The sequence below is a fragment of the Bos taurus genome, chromosome 8, assembly GCF_002263795.3.
Source record: "Bos taurus isolate L1 Dominette 01449 registration number 42190680 breed Hereford chromosome 8, ARS-UCD2.0, whole genome shotgun sequence".
Taxonomy (NCBI): Eukaryota; Metazoa; Chordata; class Mammalia; order Artiodactyla; family Bovidae; genus Bos; species Bos taurus.
In genome coordinates, this window is record NC_037335.1 from 82885397 (window position 1) to 82897195 (window position 11799).

The following is an 11799-nucleotide window of genomic DNA, read 5'->3' on the forward strand; positions in this document are numbered from 1 at the left end:
CATTTTACTGTTTTGCTTAAGTCTATTTTTAACAGAGTACTCATAAGGTTGGGGTTTTCCTAATTCCAAACTCTTTAACAGAAAACAGAAACCAGTTAAGAATAGAAGGCTCTATTTGTCCTGCTTAAGGGGAAAAAAAAATACTTTTGAGGAAACAGATGGTATGTAGCTAACCCTAACCACGAAAGAGAAGTGTTGCCGAACCTCAGCCTTGGTTCATCAAAGTTGAATAGAAACTCGGAGACAGAGTTTTGGGTGAAGTAGAAAAGAGTCAGGAAGCAACAGTTAGAACTGGACATGGAGCAACAGACTGGTTCCCAATAGGAAAAGGAGTTCGTCAAGGCTGTATATTGTCACCCTGCTTATTTCACTTCTATGCAGAGTACATCATGAGAAATCCTGGACTGGAAGAAACACAAGCTGGAATCAAGATTGCCGGGAGAAATATCAATAACCTCAGATATGCAGATGTCACCACCCTTATGGCAGAAAGTGAAGAGGAACTCAAAAGCCTCTTGATGAAAGTGAAAGTAGAGAGTGAAAAAGTTGGCTTAAAGCTCAACATTCAGAAAACGAAGATTATGGCATCTGGTCCCATCACTTCATGGGAAATAGATGGGGAAACAATTAAACAGTGTCAGACTTTATTTTTCTGGGTTCCAAAATCACTCCAGACAGTGACTGCAGCCATGAAATTAAAAGACGCTTACTCCTTGGAAGGAAAGTTATGACCAACATAGATAGCATATTCAAAAGCAGAGACACTACTTTGCCAACAAAGGTCCATATAGTCAAGGCTATGGATTTTCCTGTGGTCATGTATGGATATGAGAGTTGGACTGTGAAGAAGGCTGAGCGCCGAAAAATTGATGCTTTTGAACTGTGGTGTTGGAGAAGACTCTTGAGAGTCCCTTGGACTGCAAGAAGATCCAACCAGTCCATTCTGAAGGAGATCAGCCCCGGGATTTCTTTGGAAGGAATGATGCTGAAGCTGAAACTCCAGTACTTTGGCCACCTCATGCGAAGAATTGACTCTTTGGAAAAGACTCTGATGCTGGGAGGGATTGGGGGCAGGAAGAGAAGGGGACGACAGAGGATGAGATGGCTGGATGGCATCACTGACTCGATGGACATGAGTCTGGATGAACTCCAGGAGTTGGTGATGGACAGGGAGGCCTGGCATGCTGTGATTCATGGGGTCGCAAAGAGTCGGACATGACTGAGGGACTGAACTGAACTGAACTGAACTGAGAAAAGAGTAGCCTTCATTGCTTTGTCAGGCAAAGAGGCCACAGAAGGCTAATGCTCTCAAGACTGTGTGACCCACAGGAGGGTACTTGGAGAGGGTAGCAAGGAGTTCTATAGTGTTCAAAGAGCAGGACGTGATCAGTTCAGGGACAATTTGGGGGTTGGTTGGCATCATGATGAAGTTTCAAGCATCGTCAACCTTCCGGTTCCAACCAGTCTAGGGTCTGTGTTCTTGTGGTCAACTGTTTTCATCTGGGGGTGAGGTGGAGGTCTGCTTCCTGTAAAAACAATTTAGGAATGAGTGTCAGGTCTTTATCTGTATCTGTCAGGGAACTAGGAGTTCAGTGATTCTGCTCTGTGGCAGAATCCTGGTGTAAATTGTTTCCAGTTCCCCAGCCCAACAGCTATTCTTTGTTTCTAGAGCTCCGCATTTCCCATCATTAACTCTTAAGTCAGCCTTTTGCTTCAAAACAAGGACACAGAGACTCTTACATGGTTTCAAAAAGAATCCTTGTACTTCTTGGAATTTAGAGATAACTAATTCTTTTCTAAAATTAGCAGAAAGCAGTCAGGGAAAGATTATCCAAGGACATTTGAAGATCCCAAGGGAACTTTTAAGAGATGAAAAGCTGCAAGATTTACAGATCTACTGCATTGAAAGTGAGAGAAAGAACTAAAAAGTACTTTAAACAACATAAGAAAGGGAGGAGAAAAAGTAGTAACTCTCAAATTTTAATTTTAGATTTACACCAAAGTGCTTGTATTCCTTTACATTTTTCTCTACAATACATTATACTTTAAAATTAAAAAGTTTTAAAAATTCTAAGTACAAATATTAGTAAATATTATGTTTTGATTTTAGTAAGTTTCACTCAAGGGAAAAAAGTTTAACTAAATAGGAAAATGCTTTATATTCTAACATCTCAGTCAAACATGACTATGGAAAGTCACTTCATTGGATAACAAAGCTTAATGCAGAAACACCCACTCATCTGCATCAATACACACAAGAAAATAGTTTCCCTTAAGCATGTCTCATAAAACTACGAATGATGAGAAACATCTTCTGTGTGCTATCAACATGGCTTTGAAATTTCCTAGTCTTCCTAGCTAAGGACATGAGTCATAATTCTGAAGGCAAATATAAAATGTGATTCAAATGAACATCTACTGAGTTTCTAGCATTAAGTTTTATCTAATACTTATTGAATGTCTACTATATACAAGAGACTTGCTGACCATTTCCAGGGAAACAAAGATGACCAAGACATAGATCTTCATCTTCAGGGAAGTTACATGCTACCAGAAAAGAAAAATGTATGCACAAATAATATCAAACACAGAAGTATTTTCTGTAAAATACTTAAAACATAAACATTTCCCTTAAAGAAAATACTTATGTGTTCAGAGCCATTTTTTTAGTGTTCAGAAGATAACTTTTAGATGGACAGCTCTGGGATGAAACATGGAGAAACTATCATTTAAGCTAGATTTTGAGGGGAGGAGGGCATTTAGAGAAAGAAACAATAACACAAAGCAATGGAGTTTATTGGCTGAAACTAGAAATTACAAACTGGCAGCCCATGGCCAAATTTAGCCAGCAGATGTGGGTTTTATTTTATTTTTTGGCCTGAGCAATGTCTTTAAAAATGTTTGAATCTGTTGCCAGTGTTTAAAAACTGAGATTTTACATAAAATTCTGGATTTTGCAGCTGCTCTTAAAGAAATCAGAAGATGTTAGCACTGGGCCTGCAGCCCACCTAATACAAAGAGTTTTGTGGCCGTTGCTCACTTTAGCAAGGTCACAAAGCCCACACTGTGAGCCCCCTCAGCCAGCCTCATTCTTGGTGTGTCCCACAAGTACCCTGCAGGAGATTACATCATGACTTCCAATTTAAAGTGAGCACAGGTCAGACCAGTGCTAGATATGCTAGTAAATGTTTAACAGACTCTCTAAGGGGGGGGAAAAGCCCCAACAGTAGTATTTGGCAATTTCTGTGGTATAAATACTCTTACCATGGTCAATTTCAAGCTACTAACGTTATGGCACTGAAAGCGGAGTCGGGAAGAGATGAACCCAAAGGGTTCTCCCAGGTGACGCAAACCAGCCCCAGCATGCTGCTGCGTAGAACAGATCCGAGGTGCCCTCCTGAGAAGGTTTCCTAACTCTTCCTGTGTTAACAAGGACAAACAATTGCCTGCCTTGAAGTGTCACTGTAGGTTTCATGATTTCCCCATGTCTGCCTCTCATTCATCAGCTCATGCCGAAGGTTAGCCTCCTGTTTAATCCTTATCCTTCTATGAATATCACTGTTTTTAATCTCATAATTTTCATTTGGTCCTTTTTATAAATTTTCCTGTTATTTTAAAATGAAATCTCAGTTTTGCCTTATACAGGGTTGTTACTGCTCTCATCTCCCTAAGCAAGGGGCTCAAGATGTCCTACTATTTGCATTTTTAGGGTGTGAAATCTCTGTACATTATTGCACTGAGAGCTTGTTTTCTATGCAACTGGAAGTTTCTTGTGAGGGATCATCTTCAGGAAGAATTTTGCAGGAGAACAATTGTCTCTGTAACAATATGATACAGTTCTGCAGGTCTAGCCTACCGTTTTATATTAACTTATGGGCTCAGGATTCCCACAGTGCATGAATAATGTGGACACCCAACTGCACATGGGCAGCCTGGGGTTTACATTTTTGCTGAAGGTTTTTTTATTCCCCCATATTGAATGAGCAACCCTTCCTTGACACAGCCCTGAGCCAAAGAGTGGAATTTTCCTCTAGTGGTGGAGGCACAATGCTTAGAGATCCCTGGCTTTGTGTAGAGGGCACTTCTAGCTCCCCAACCCTGCCTGGACCTAAGGTCCCCTATGGGACATTCTGAGTTCCAGTCCTCTCATTGACTCTGGATTTAGCTCTTGCTCACCTCTCTGGAGTTGCTTCTAGCATCTTGGATTTCTCTTCCTAACTTCGTGCTCACTATAAATTTTTTGTGTTACATTTGTTCCATTTTAGGCAGTAAAAAGGGACTGACTGGTTGTCTGTAAGGAGTAAATGAAATCGTGTAGGTGAGGTACCTAGGACAGCTCCCAACACACACTAGGTGCTCCTTAACTAGGATTATCTTCATGGAGACAGGACAGGCAGCAGGACAGCTTGGTTTGCAGGAACACAGGGCCATAAAGGGAAGCCAGGGATGAGACTGAAAGGAGGAGTTTCATCCATATCGTGGGATGTTGGAAGTCAGAGCCCATGCTCAGGGCTTCAGATGAGAGCCTCAGACAACAGGGCTCACTGAAGAGTTTCGGAAAGGAAAAGGATTTGAGTTCTGCCTTTAGAATTTGATGCCACAAGCAGAATCAAAAAGGTTAATTAAGAGGCTTTTGACACAGTGAAAGGATGAGGCCATGGGAATCTGAGCTGGGTACTCAGTGTGGGGATGAAACTGAAGGATGGAATGCAGGATCAATACATTCCAAAGCCTGACTAGCTATGTGTTATTAACAGAAGTACATATATATAGGAGGATACAAAAGTGAGGACCTTAAAATTGACTTAGACATATTTAGCTGAAGTTGGATCTTCTTTATTCTGGATAGAAGAAAAAAGGAGGGAACTGATGCTGCTGAGGAAGCTAATACCACCTGAGTTCACTCACAGTGGACTTAGAGATAGTAGGTGGCAGGACTAATGGGCACGAGCCCGTCCACGTGCACCTCTAGGTCTATTCACTACCCTTACCCAACCTGTTCTGTGCCCTGAAGTTGACCTATGGCAACTACAAGATTTCCTCACCTTTAGAGTTCCTGTTGGGTTTGGGTAACAGGGAGCCCCAGAGGGACCTGAAGGAGGCGAAGAGAGTGAGCTTTGGTGTTTATTCTCACCTTCTCCCCTTCAATCCCAAGGAGGTTATTTCAGGCTCTCTGCTCCCCACAAAGCAGCTTCCTGTCAGGAAGGGCCCCTCATGAGCACTCTCTGGTTGGTCGTTATGGTTCCTGCCCTCAACCATTCAGGTCTCTGTTACCAGGCTCAGATCCTGCACCGTGTCTTATGGTTTCCACATCTTTGTAAATAGTCCCCTGTAAGCTTTTCAAATAGAAAAGAGCCACAGAAATAATTTGACTAGCTTCTAAATTTTATCAAAGAGGAAACTGGAGCCAGTACAGTGACTCGCACAAAAAAGGTTGATGGCAAATGAGGAATAAAGTAGAACACTGGTGTCCTGCATCTCCATTCAGAAGTCTCCGTTCTGACCGTGATCACTGGACTCCACAGTGGTGGCATCATTCTTCCAAAGCCATAGGTGAGGCCATTGTGTGTCTGCTCTTACATATACATACACAAGACCATAACCTTGACCATATGGACCTTCGTTGGAAAAGTGAAGTCTCTGCTTTTCAACACACTAGGTTTGTCATAGCTTTCCTGCCAGGAAGCAACTGTCTCCTGATTTCATGGCTGCAGTCACCATCCTCCGTGATTTCCTACCAAAAGGGGCCTATTCATTTAACATTCCAATTATTGAAAATCTTGTATTTCGTTTCAGGAATTCGTGGCAGTATTCTGAAAAGAAATAAGTGAAGTGAAAGAAATACTGTATCTATAGATTTCTGAGATAGATCTCAGAAAATATTTTCAAGTGAAGTGTCAGATTTAGACAAAACTCCAATCACACATAGGCTGTGATAGTTGGGGTATAGGATTGGTAGGAAATGTGCTCTTAGACACAGGTGCAGGTACCTGGAGGTTCATCAGAATGCACTAAATGTTTTCAGAACAATGGACATGACAGGGAGAGCATTTAGCACACAGAATACTAGCACATCAGGGGCTTCCCTGGTGGCTCGGACAGTAAAGAGGCTGCCTGCAATACAGGAGACCCAGATTCAATCCCTGGGATGGGAAGATCCCCTGGAGAAGGAAATGGCAATCCACTCCAGTGTTCTTGCCTGAAAAAATCCCATGAAAGGAGGGGCCTGGCAGGCTACAGTCCATGGAGTTGCAAAGAGTCAGACACGACTGAGTGACTAACACACCAACCACAGCACAGACAGCATTTATCTCAAAAGACACGTCTTTAACTAGAAGTTATAAAAATCAGTTTTCCTGTAGTCTTCCTAATGGACGTGAAAAAGGAAGGGACAAAGAGGGGGATAATATTGTTGAGACCAAATGGGAAGCTGCAGAGGACATGGAACAGAAGGGACTCACAGCAGAGCACTCATTCAGCACTCATTGCTCCTGAGGGAGCACTGGAGCTCAGAGGGGAAGTACTGACAGAAGCCTCCTTTTGTGTGAAAAACCATCGTTCAGTAACATTTTCTGGCTTCTCGACTTTTTAACAAGAGAAATTTTAACAAGGGACATTCCCTTCAAGCTTTCTTTATAAACCAGGGGAGCTAAGTTCACTATTTCTCCCTGAGATTAAGCTCTGTTCTAAGAGGCTTTCTTATCATCTTTCATATTCTTGTGTGTGTGTGACTTGTTTATACATATATCTTTTTATTGGAATGTAGTTGATTTACAATGTTGTCTTAGTTTCAGGTATGCAGCAAAGTAAATCAGTTATACATGTTTCCATCCTTTTTTAGATTCTTTTCCCATATTGGTCATTACAAGAGTATTGAGTAGAGTTTCCTGTACTATATAGTCACCTTTCATATTCTAAAAAAAAAGAAAAAGAAATAATTGAGTTGATTTACTTGGAGATAATTTTAAAGAGAGGGGAGAAAGAGAGCGAAATTGCATTTAAGGACTGGTATCTTCCCTGAGATTGGTCTTCCCAAGACTAATATCCCGGAAGCAGAGGCAACACAGCTCCCACAGTATGAGAGGGGCCCAGTAGCTTTTCCACGTCTCTAGCTGTGGGAGCTACTTATTATTTTTCCTCATTTAAGTTTTTTCTGAGGAAATGATTGGAAAAACCAGTAATGTTGTCCTCAGAATTATATCAGGAAATCCAAGTCACTTCAGTAGTACAAAGCAAAAAAAACAGACTCACCAAAGCAATGCCATTTCAGAGGTGGCCATTTTGCAAATGACTGTCACTCTGACTTGGTGCTTCATTGAAATTCTGGACCAGAGACAATCTATTAGCAGTCACCTCCCTTGAGAATCTAGCCTGTCCATTGGGTGGTTTGATGATAGAAGCCAAATTTTGTCTTGGATTTTTGGTTTCGATGTGATCAAAAGCAAGCCATGGCCTTTCTGCCGAACTTCACGTTCCTCCCTTGTCAGTGAAGTCATGGTTCTGAGTCCATCTCAATACACTGTGAAAAGAGATAGGGAAGAAAAATGCCTAGTAAAACTCCTTACCTAGTAAGGAACTGACAGCTACTCACCCAGTGATGGTTTTCAGGCTCACTGAAGAATTGCAGAATCACTCCAAATGAGAAATTGTCCTGTATAGTTGAATCCTTCTTTTAAATCTTACTTCTGATCACCAAGTCTGTACAGTTATTGCGGGCTCACCAGCAACATGCAGATCATTGTGACAGGACTGTGGGAAGTACAAAAAGAGTAGAGACACAGTTGTGCCATCCCCACTTGGGTGGGGAACCTTTCCCACTCATACCTACTCATTGTTCTCAGGGTCCTTACACCCTTCTGTTTCCCACTTTCTCATACCACAACCTGCTTTCCACCAAAAGAAAAAAGGAACCCAGTGCTCATTCACAAGATTCACAAGTATTAGGGTGGAAACGACCGATAGCAGCTTAAAACCCACTAGGGAGACTTAAAATTTCCCAGGGCATAGTAATGAGGCTGCTAAAGTGAGATTTCAGCCAATACAGTGAATGCAATGTGGGTTGGAAGTTCTATTCAACATCCAGGAACCCTACTACAGAAGGCTCTGCCAAGACCAGCTCTGTCCAGTAGAAATACAATGGGAGTCACAGATATAATTTAACATTTTCTAGTAACTATATTTAAAAGATAAATAGCCGAAATTTATTTTAACAATAGATTTTATAATTTGGCTATAAATATAGCCAAACGATCGCTTCAACATGTAATCCATATAAAAAGAAATAGAAATAATATTGTACATTCCTTTTTTCATACTCTGAAATCCAGTGTGTTATACAGTTGCACCACTTGTCAATTTGCACCAGCCACGTTTCAGGGGCTCTGTAGCCACCTGTGGCCAGTGACCACTACGCTAGACAGCAGAGTCTAATGAATGACTATGAATGAGACACTCATATCTCTGAAAAACTTCATAGTAAGTAGTTGATGAAAACCATTTATCTCCCTTTCTTCCCCTGCATTCACCCACCCTGTGTCTTTTTATAACACCTGCCATTCAGTGAGTACCCACAATACATGGGATTTTAAGCCTCATAACTTCCCTGCAAGCCAGGTTCAGGTGAGGAAGGAGGCACAGAAAGTGAAACTCTAGCTAGCAGTTCCCTAGCTCAGAAGTGGGGGAGCTGGAAAAAGCAGGAAATGATCACAAAGGAAAGAGAAGAAAAGAGGACAAAGGCCATAGGCTGAGCCGGCTAGATCCATTTGAAGACAAACGTGTGGGTCCCAGGATGGCAGAGATGAACTTAGAAGTGTCGCATCACAAAGCCTGTCTCCCCCAACCACCTGTCTGTTCTTCCCCAAAAAGTCAGGTAAAATGGGATCTCCAGTTTCACAGCCTGTGTGGCTCTATGCCTGCAGCCCACTGACTTGTTAGACAACAAGTACAGAATATGGAGAAATATAGGACACAAGCCTGCCTTCCAGGGTCTTATAACCTACTTGGGCAAATAATGAAAATGCATTATATAACTCAACTCTTAAAGTCAATATACAGACTCGAATTTAGAGCATTTAAGCAAGGCTTCATGGAGGAGAGAGTATGAAGCTGAGCTTTGGAGAACAGGAAACAGCCCTGGGAGGCTATTCCAGGCAGAGGGAACTGTTTAAGTGATGGCTTGAAGGTGAAGTAGGAGTCAGGCTGCCACTGACAGAAGGTGAACCCCTGGATACCACAGATACCAACCAGCGGTCGGTAGGTTGTAGGACGGTCACCGGTGCTAAGATTTCCATCACAGTAGGAAAAAGGCCAGAGCTGTTCGTGACAGCCAAGCTTCATTCCCACCCACCCTGAGGAGAGCTGTGTTCCAGGATTCCCAGAAAACATCTGGACATTCCTTCTGCTTTGGTCACATGCCCACCTCTCAGTAACAAGTTCCACCCCAGGATCTGGGGCGACATTTGATCTTCGGAATCTCCTGGAGATCCAGACGAAGCTATCCCCAAAAGGGAAGAAAGAATGAATTCAACAATAGCGGGAAAGTAACCGTAAATTGTCCATGACATTGAGTCCCTTAGGTGTGCACACCTTGCCCAAGTTTTAAGGAAAAAGTATTGTGGTTTTGGTGCGGTTTCTGAAGAGTTTTGTGCATAAAGGCACAGGCTGACATTGCAATTCGGTAACAATTTATGGGAGCTGTTTTATTCTCACTCCACTGTTTCTTCTCTTTACAATTATTCACAACATAGTAAACTGCATTAAACCTAAATGTCACGAAATAGAAAAAAGCATCTATGGCAGGATTTCTCAGTCTGGACACATTTTGTTTTCAGTCAGATAATTCTTCATCATGGAGGCTATCCTTTGAACTATGAATGTTGAGTAGCCTCCCTGGCCAGTTGCTAGTTCCAGCCATCAAAAATATCTCCAGACATTGCCAAATGTCCCCTGGGGGAAATATCACTCCTCAGCCAAAAACATTAAGTTTAAGGGCCTTCCTAACCTGGAAGTCATGGATAGGAGCTCCAGGGTCAGCCAGACACCCACTGGAGTTAGCAGCTGTGTGACCCTGGACAAGTAGGTCTAGCTCCTTTTCTGTGTAGCATGGGGATATTGCAGTTCTTACCTCATGGAATGGTTATAAAAACTGCAGAAGAGGGTATTACATAGGCCTCACCCAAAGGTAGTTATTGATACCATTAGAAAATATTCCTGGCGAGACAATAAAACAGGTTTCTTTTTTTTTTTTTTCAGATGGCCCATCTCGGGAGAATATTTGCAGGGGCACAGGGAGTGTTTGCTGGTTTGTTGCTTCTTTTTTTCTTAAATTGATCTCTGCTTTAGACGAGTAGCAAAGAAAACCTCTCTGGGGATAGTTTTTGTGGTTAGGCCTCCTTGAGTATCCCATCTTCAAAGAGAGCCACTCCTTCTCACTTACAAAGAAGTGGTCAGTAGGGGCAAAAGTCAAACAATCTGCAGGGTAGCTCAAGACTTGGGGAAGCTGTGTGGTGACAGAGCCAGGGGGCACACAGCGGGGCCTGAGTCTCCCACACACGCTGTCCGCGCTGGCGCTCCTCTGGCTTCAGAGGGTGGTCATCCTGCTGGTCAAGGGCTCTGCCCGTGTGGTCCCGGCTGCGGGTTCTTGGGGCTGTCTGTGGCCTACACGGTCCTTGTGCAAGAGAAGGGCCTTCAAGGTGGCGAATGTGCCTTAAATAACTAACCTTGCTTTCCAGAAGGCACAAGTTTGCTCCAAATGTCAACCCTGGCTTTGTTTCCTTGCCCCTATTTTTTTTTTTTTTTTTTTTAATTATGTTTGGTCACTCGCCACAGCCCTCAACTAAGACAGATGAAAATACCCAGGGGCACTGATCACAAACTTTTGGACTTCCCACATGACATGGAAATTTAGGAAACCGGACGTGGTGACCACCCTCTAATTTTATAACCCTACTTTATTGCCAGCACAGAAGCAATAAAGAGAAATAATAAACGAAACAGCATGCGGAGCTCAGGAGACAGCAGGCTTGCCGAATCTACCCAAGACACTTAACCTTTCAGTGCAACAGTTTCCCCTGCCCAGAAAAGGAAATGCAGACCCTTCCTCAAAAGCGAGTTCCAGGTGGCTTCATAAAAAGATACGTCAAATACTGTGTTTCTGGTAACCCAGTGTATAGGTCAGCAGCATTATGATGGAGCATCAAGACTGGGAAGACAAACAAAAACAGTATGGATTCTCACAATCGTGAATCACAAGAAGATTAACATTTAAGGTCTTGGCACATAAGAACAACTAACATTCTGCCAATTTTTCTGTTATTCAGTGTCCAGAACTATTCTTTTATTTAACTCATATGTATTAAAACCATTTGTATCTACATGTTGATGATAACCTTGTAATTCTCTAAGGGAGTACGGTAAGTATGGCCTCAAGAAATGGGAAACCTATGTTATTAGTTTAAACTTTTTAAAATTCCATAGAGTCCTCATAGTATGGATACTTGCTAACTATTAAATTAGATAATCCCAAGTTGGGATCAGTGAACAATGGAAAATTTAGATAAAATAATAGGAATACATGCATATGTAGATATGTGTGTATAAAATATGTTCCCCAAAGTATTCAACAGTGGGTAATGAAGTGCAAGAGAGATTAAAGGTAAAAAGAGCGAAAGTATAGCCAATGAATTCTGGAAAGTAGAAATCTGCATTCCCATTAGTAGTTTCTACCTGTTGGCACTACCTCATTCTTGACAGAGATCTGATGGAATGACCTATGGAACTCAGGGTCTGAGACAGCACAGG

At 42.2% G+C, this 11799-nt stretch overlaps 1 long non-coding RNA gene across 2 annotated transcripts in view; it reads left to right on the forward strand.

Annotated features, from left to right (window-relative positions):
* Window positions 1-11369, forward strand: part of LOC112447829 (uncharacterized) — a 29560-nt gene extending 18191 nt beyond the window's left edge. The window contains exons 3-4 of one of the 2 annotated variants that reach the window (XR_003036093.2): window positions 10252-10300; window positions 10965-11369. This is a non-coding gene — a long non-coding RNA (uncharacterized lncRNA). Of the gene's footprint in view, window positions 1-10251; window positions 10301-10959 lie in introns of both variants that reach the window. The other variant, XR_003036094.2, reaches the window with a different exon arrangement.
* The last annotated feature ends 430 nt before the right edge of the window (window positions 11370-11799 follow it).